Here is an 8,103-nt window from a genome sequence, read left to right on the forward strand (position 1 = left end):
GTGGACGACGCGTACGCGTGACATGCCCAGAAATCACTGGGGGTGATTTTGGGCCGCGTTTTGACCCAGTTTTTGGCCCAGAAACACAGACTCGGGGGAGATTCTCATTAGGATAGTTTTTAGTTTTTATATTGGATTTTACTCCTCCTCTAGGTTTTCTCTCTATACATTCATATTTCTTAGAATTTTATTTGCTTTTGGATTTGGATATTGAGAAGAGTTGTTACATCCACTAAGACTTCATCATTCTAGTTTGTTTTCTTACTTTTTACTTACTCTTTCGTAACCTTAATTTGTCCAGAGTTACAATTGGATTATTTTTAGAGTTTATCAATACAAGAACTATTTTTATTTTTAATTGATCCTTTTGATTATTGTTTATCATGTCTTTCTTTATTTTCCCTTTTAATTTTGTGAAGTCTCCATTTATAATAATGGAGTAGTTCCCCAACTTGATTGGGAGTTGATTAAAAAGAGAATCTTGAGTTGGAATACTCAAGAGTCAAATTGTAATTGGGTTTATTGTTGGTTGACTCTCTAGTCACTAACGCTAATCCTTCCCAAGGGAGAGGATTAGAACTTGTGAATAGACGTTGACTCCCAACTTACTTGACTTTCCTTTATTCAGTAAAGGATAACTAAGTAAAAAAAAAAACTACCAATTATCAATTGATCTTGAGAAAAATCCAACAAGGATAGAACTTCCAATTAATCTTCTCCCGGTCAAGATCTTTATTTAAATTACATAAATTCTCTTATTTATTTTCCTGTTTCTCAAACTCAAAATTTCTTGGAAAACCTCTGACCAATAAGCTGCACTCTTTTGTTAACTCGTTGGGAGATGACCTGGGATTCATACTCACAGTATTTTTATTCTAATTTTGTGACAATCCTTTTAAATTGATAAGAGAATTTTCACTGGTTAAGAACTGTACTTGCAACGTATTTATTCCATTAAATTCTTAATCGGTCAATTTTCGCCTCCGTCAATTTTTGGTGCGGTTGCCGGGGAGTTGCAATAGTGTGCTAATTCATTGGTTAGAATTTATTTATTTGCATTTTATTTTATTTTATTTTGTTACCATGAGCTCTATGTTTTTCTCATTGAATGACGCGTTCATTGCCTGATCCGAGCTTAGCCACTTTTGATCCTGAAATTGAAAGAACTCTTTCACGTGTTAGGCGAGCTCGACGTCTGTTAGCCTTTGAGGGTGGTGAAGTGATTGTTATCGATTCACCAATCTCATCTGAGGGTGAATCTGAACCACCATCTGAGAGCGAAATAAGCTCATTTACTACTGATTCAGTTGATTCATGTGTAGGTAACATGGCAGCACCTAGGAGGATTACTCTCCAGGAAGCTGGAGCCCCAGATTTTACACTGCAGCCGTATCAGTGCATCATCCAACTCTGGCTGCAGATTTTGAACTAAAAACTACACTAATCAACTTGCTGCCCAAGTTTCATGGTTTACCTGCTCAAGAGCCTATCAAGCACCTTAGAGATTTTCAGACAGCCTATTCTACTGTTAGGCGTCATAGTGCAGATGAAACTTCTATTCTGTTAATCCCCTTCCCATTTTCTCTTGAGGGAAAGGCGAGGTAATGATACTACACTCAACCTGAAGCGACTGTTACTAACTGGGATACGCTTAGAAGAGAAATTTTGGAAAAATACTTTCCAGCTGAAGTTACTGATAGATTGAGAAAAGAAATTTCTATGATTATTCAAGGAGAATCCGAGACTCTCTACGAATATTGGGAGCGCTTCAACAATCTTCTAGACGCATGCCCCCATCACATGATTGGCAAGATGGTGTTGATCAGCTACTTCACACAAGGCATGAAGCCTCAGGATAAGACCACATTGGAAGGTGCTAGTAATGGTTCTATGAAAAAGTACAAGATCGAAGATGAAGCATGAAAATTTATCAAAGACTTAGCTGAGTCCACTAGGAATTACAGGCATAGGCACAGCCATTCAAAAGCTGTTGCTAAAGTTTTCTCTAGCAAGGAGACTAATGCTCTGCCCAGAGTATATGTGAAATGACCAACCTACTGAAACAGATGCAGTTGAATCAACAACAAGCACAACAATCTTAGCCTCCCCCGCCACAACAAAGCCAACAGTTGGTTCCATAAAGAGTATGCGGGATCATGTGGATTAATTGATCATAAGATAGCTTCAACTGTCCTGCTTGAAGATAATACATCATGCATTGCTCAACTTAAAGGTGGATACATTAAAGGTGATAGAACAAAATATATTTCTCCCAAATTCTTCTTCACTCATGATCTTCAAAATCAAGGGACAATTGATATCCAACAGATCTGCTCAAGTGATAATCTGGTAGATTTATTCACAAATTCACTCCCAAAATTCTCCTTTGAAAGATTGGTACATAAGATCAGGATGCGCCGATTTCAAGACATAAAATGATGTTGACAAGAAGGAGAGACTGTACTCTTTTTTTCTTGGTAAGATTTTTTCCCATTGGTTTTTTTACAAGATTTTTAATGAGGCAGTCTCCATCACAAACGATTTTGTACTCTTTTTCCTTCACTAAACCTTTTTCCATTGGATTTTTCTTTAGTAAGGTTTTAACGAGGTACAATCCTAAATGGTCATCCAAGGGGGAGTGTTGTGATAACGGATGAGTTGGATGCCCATTAATACTTGGGCGGCTCAGTTTCTCAATAACAAAAGGCTTTAATGAAGTTTGAAAAATCAAAGCCTAATATGTGTATAAATTGGAGGTTAAGCCTCCGTTAATAACATACACAAAAACACACTGCAAAAAAATTCTCTCTCTTTCTTTATGTTGCATCTATTCTAAATACTCTTTCTCTCACTCTTTATATAATATTAGTAAATATAGGGTTAATAGTTAAATTCATCCCTAAAAGATCATCCATTCTTTAAATTAGTCCTCAAATAATTTTTTTAGTCATATTAGTCCTTGAAAGATAAGACGTAAGTCAAATTAGTCCTTCCATTAGTTAGATAATGTCGTGTCACGTTAAGTGCCATGTGTCACCAGATGATTAGTTGACTTGTCAGGTCAGTGACACCTAGCACGCCACATGTCACTTGACATGTAAAAAAGTTATTTATAATCAAAATAGTCCCTGAAAATTCAGACGTAAGTCATTTTCATCCCTAAAATTTTAAAAATTAATCAAATTAGTCCTTATATAATTTTTTTCATAATATTAAATTTAAAATTTTTTTGATAGTACTAATTTTAATATTATTTTAGACCTTAATAAACAAAATTCTCTTTACATAAAATAATACAAATAATTAAATTATTATAAAATTATTTTGTCATTTGTATTTTAAAGTTTTACATTTTTATTGTAATTTTTTTATAGTAAATTTTTTTATTAAAATGAGTTTATCAAATTATTGTTGATTATATATTTAAAAATTTAATATTTTAGATCTCACTAAATAATATAGTAGTTATTTTAAAATTTAAATCTTTTAAACTTTTTAAAATTATAATTTATCTTATTGTTTAATTTATATGATAGAACTCAATAATTTAAAAACCGATTTATGGGATCACTTGTTGAATAAAAGATTAATATATTTAAAATAACTATTATATTTATTTAGTGAAATCCAAAATATTTAAACTTTTAGTATACACTAGTTATTAAGATTCAACAATAATTTGAGTTCTATCATATAAATATTTTATATTAAAATATTAAGATTTAATAAGTGATTCGACAAATCAGTTTTTTAATTATTGAGTTCTATCATATAAATTAAACAATAACAAAATTATAATTTTAAAATTTTAAAATATTTAAATTTTAAAATAACTACTATATTATTTAGTGAGATTTAAAATATTAAAATTTTTAATATATAATCAACAATAATTTAATAAATTCGTAAAAAAATTTCACTACAAAAAATTACAATTGAAAAGGTAAAATTTTAAAATACAAATGATAAAATAACTTTATAATAATTTAATTATTTTAATGTAAAGAAAATTTTGTTTATTAAGGTCTAAAAATAATATTAAAATTAGTACTATCAAAAAATATTTTAAATTTAATATTATGAAGAAAAAATAAAAAATATATACAAATACTAATTTGATTAATTTTTAAAATTTTAGGGATGAAAATGACTTACGTCTAAACTTTTAAGGACTATTTTTATTATAAATAACTTTTTTACATGTCAAGTGACACACTGCGTGTTAGGTGTCACTGACCTGACACGTCAACCAATCATCTAGTGACACGTCATCATCTAACTAACAGAAGGACCAATTTGTTTTACGTTTTGTCTTTCAAGAACTAATATGACTAAAAAAATCATTTGAGGACTAATCTGAAGAACGAGTGATTTTTCAGGGACGAATTTGACTATTAACCTAATAAATATATTAATAATTTCTATTATATTAAAATAATAATTATAGTGAATATTACTACCAGGGTTATCTAATTATACTTCTTTATTTTATATTATCTCTTATTTATTTATTTATTTATTCAACAACAATGGACTAATAGTGACGTTTAATAATAATAATTGTACATGTCTCCTTCATTTGACATCTTAACTTGGAGCTTTATCGGACATAAGCAAACAAAAGGGAGAAAACCAAAAAAGGTGGGCTTAAATTGGTTGAATAGTCAAATTTATAAATTTCATTTAGACACGGATTAGTTGAATTCTAATAAATTTGAACAGACTAATTCTTATTTGCTTCACCATGCAACAGAATATTTAATTAATGTTTCTTTGGTGATGTTCATCATTTGCCTCATCCTGTTAGCATAAATAGTTACACGTTATCTTATCAGTGTGGGTTGAAGTTGAATTTAAATTTGCGAAAATCAAATACCTATAACCATATACATAACATCACTATCCAAAGCTATATTAGTTTAACGTAATGATTTAACACTTGGGTTGTCAAAGGTGTTTTTTTAGATTATGGACGGCTGAGATATTAATCTTAATAGGTATTATTTAATTTGAAGTACAGAAATCGGACTGGATTATAAAAATCGGAGGAGACAAAAGAAGCAGGCATTTTTGTTGTTTTTGAGTCTTCCAAAATATTGGTGAGTTACCAAGCTGGATGAATTAACCTGTGATTGACTTGCGAGTGAGAGGACAGCTAGTCCAATTGGAGACATACCATCCATAGAGCCGCAAATCATTCTTTTGTGGGAGAAAAATTCCTTATTTATGATGTGTCTTTAAATAGCGTACAACACGCAAAGCAGTTTGCCAATGTTCGATGTGTGGATTTTGCATGAACTGAGACAACACGTGAACACTGTAGGCCAAATTAGGCGGAGTAAAACACAAATAGATCAGTCTTCCAACAAGTCGACGATATATGCTAGGATCGGATAAAAGAGAACCTGTAGCTGACCCCAGTCGATGATTCTCTTCGCACGGTGTTGCTACAGGCTTAGCACCTAGAAGTCATGTTTCGATGATTATGTCCAAATCATATTTTCTTTGGCGCAGAAAAATTTCAGTCTGAGATTTGGCAATTTCAACTCCCAAGAAGTACTTCAGCCGGCCTAAATCTTTCATGTGAAAACATATGTGTAAATACTCTTTGAAACGTTGAATTGCAGCACCATCATTTCCTGTAATTACAAGGTCATCAATATATACCAAAACTACCAATTGCATGCTATTGTGGCGAAGGCTAAGCAAGGAATGGTCCTTTGGGGATTGCTTGAAACCATATCGAAGGAGAGCAGATGAAAGTTTTGCAAACCAGTATCGTGGAGCTTGTCGCAGTCCCTAGAGAGATATCTGAAGTTTACAAACCAGTCCTTGTTGAGACACTTGAAAACCAAGGAGAAGCTTCATGTAAACGTCCTCATCAAGTTCTCCATAAAATGCATTGTGGACATCCATTTGGTGGAGTTCCCAATATTGGGCTGCTGCCACTGCGAGTGTTGTGTGAATTGTTACCATCTTTACCGCTGGAGAAAATATTTCATTGTAATCCAAGCCTTTCACTTGATTATTTTCCAAAATTACCAGTCTTGCTTTGAACCTCTCTATTGTCCCGTCAGAGTTGTATTTAATTTTATAAACCCACTTACACCCATGTGCTTTCTTTCCTGGAGGAAGGGTTGTGAGCTTCCAAGTGTCCTTGAGTTGAAGTGCACAAATTTCTTGGGACATCGCTTTGCGCCAACGCTCATCTCTAATTGCTTGAGAGAAAAATAACGGCTCCTGTTCTATCTGAAAAGAGGCAAGAAAACTGCGGTGTTGTTTGGAAAAGAAATTATAATTCACAAAATTTTGTATAGGATGGGACACACCTGAGGATTTTGATGGAGAGGGAGGTTGGTCAGTAGGGCCTATTGATATGGTAGCAGCAGAGAAAAAATCGCGCAACCTGACTGAGAGCGTCTTCATGCGGTGATGACCCCGAGCAAGTGGAACGTCCATCGTGACTAGTGGTAGATCAGAAATCGGCGTTGTTTCTACTACACTTGGTTCCGATGCATTGTCAGTGATGTACTCTTCAATCTCTTCATTGGGCTCATGTCCCCTTGTTGGTCAATAGGTTCTTCAATAAGGGAGTCCCCAGCATAGTAATTCAAGTGTGGAGTACTGGTCTCGTTGTGTGTGTCTTCTTCAAGAATTGTTTCTGTCACAAGAGGTCCAATATCTTCAATCCTTGTTTCCAAAACCTGATCCGCTTTAAAGGGAAACACATCTTCAACAAAATGAACGTCACGAGAAACAAAGAAAACTTCTTTTTCCAGGTCAAATAGTTTCCATCCTTTTTTCCCAAAAGGATACCCGACAAACACACATTTTCGACTACGGCTAGCAAATTTGTCCCGTTGCCTACTCTAATTTTGAGCATAACACAAAAAGCCAAAAATCCGCAAGTGCTCATAACTTGGAATTGTTCCATGGAAAACCTCATACGGAGTCTTGCCCTTCAGTTCTGAGAATGGCGTACGATTAATTAAATAGCCAGCAGTTAAGACACATTCTCCTCAAAACTGGATAGGAAGATTGCCTTGAAAACGTAATGATCTAGCAACATTGAGAATATGTCAATGTTTGCTCTCCACTCGTCCATTTTGTTATGGTGTATTAACACATGACGATTGGTGAACAATGCCTTGTTGTAGGAAGTATTGTTTTAAACACATGAATTCCATTCCATTATCAGATCGCACCATTTTAACATATTTGTATATTGGCGTTCAACCAAAGTGAAAAAAGTTTTCAGTGTGATTGATACCTCAGCCTTTTCTTTCAACAAATATATCCAAACCTTTCGTAAATAATCATCCACAATAGTTAAGAAATACGAAGCACCACACGAGGAGGGAGTTCTATAAGGTCCCCACAAGTCACAATGGATTAAATAAAAAATACTGGAAGCATGATAGTCACTCAAAGAAAACTTATCTCTTGTTTGCTTAGATTTTTCACAAGGTTCACAAATCTCATTAGCGGTATATTTTTCACTTACATTACGGAGCATTTGCACAATTTGAAATGATAGATGCCCTAGTCTCTTATGTCAAAGTGCTAGTTGATTCTCTGTTCTGGTATGACAAGCTTGAATCTTGTGTGCCCCACGATACCAATAGAGCCTATCCTTCTGCTCACCAGCTCCAATCAGCGTCCTCAAAGTGCGGTCCTGTATGATACAAAATTTATCAGTGAATTGTACTAGACAGTGTTCTTCATCTGTTAATTGAGAAATTGAGAGTAAGTTGCATTTTAATTGAGGTACATAGAGAACATTTTTCAATTCAAGTCCTCCTTCAAGTATCACTGTTCCTTGCTTGCACGGTATCACCTGCTCTCCATCCAGTAAACCTACTGGACACCCGCGTATAGTTTTCTTTTCACATAAATTTTTCAGGGTTCCAGTCATGTGGTTGGAAGCTCCACTATCAATGATCCATAAATAAAAAATTCTCTTACCAATCATTTTCTCAGAGTCATTTGGTTTTTGTTTGTTTATCATATCTACCAATACTTGCCATTGTTCATTGGTCAATCCTGACATCTCATGTCTCGTGTCTTCCATGTTGCCCCTTCCATTAGTGTGTGCCACATGTG

General features: G+C 34.0%; 1 non-coding gene across 1 annotated transcript; it reads right to left on the reverse strand.

Moving 5' to 3' along the window:
- Positions 1-1,698: 1,698 nt before the first annotated feature.
- Positions 1,699-1,802, reverse strand: LOC112700359 (small nucleolar RNA R71). The gene has a single exon (XR_003153266.1). It is a non-coding gene; the product is annotated as a small nucleolar RNA R71 (small nucleolar RNA).
- Between the last annotated feature and the right edge of the window lie 6,301 nt (positions 1,803-8,103).

The sequence above is a fragment of the Arachis hypogaea genome, chromosome 6 (genome assembly GCF_003086295.3).
Source record: "Arachis hypogaea cultivar Tifrunner chromosome 6, arahy.Tifrunner.gnm2.J5K5, whole genome shotgun sequence".
Lineage (NCBI taxonomy): Eukaryota > Viridiplantae > Streptophyta > Magnoliopsida > Fabales > Fabaceae > Arachis > Arachis hypogaea.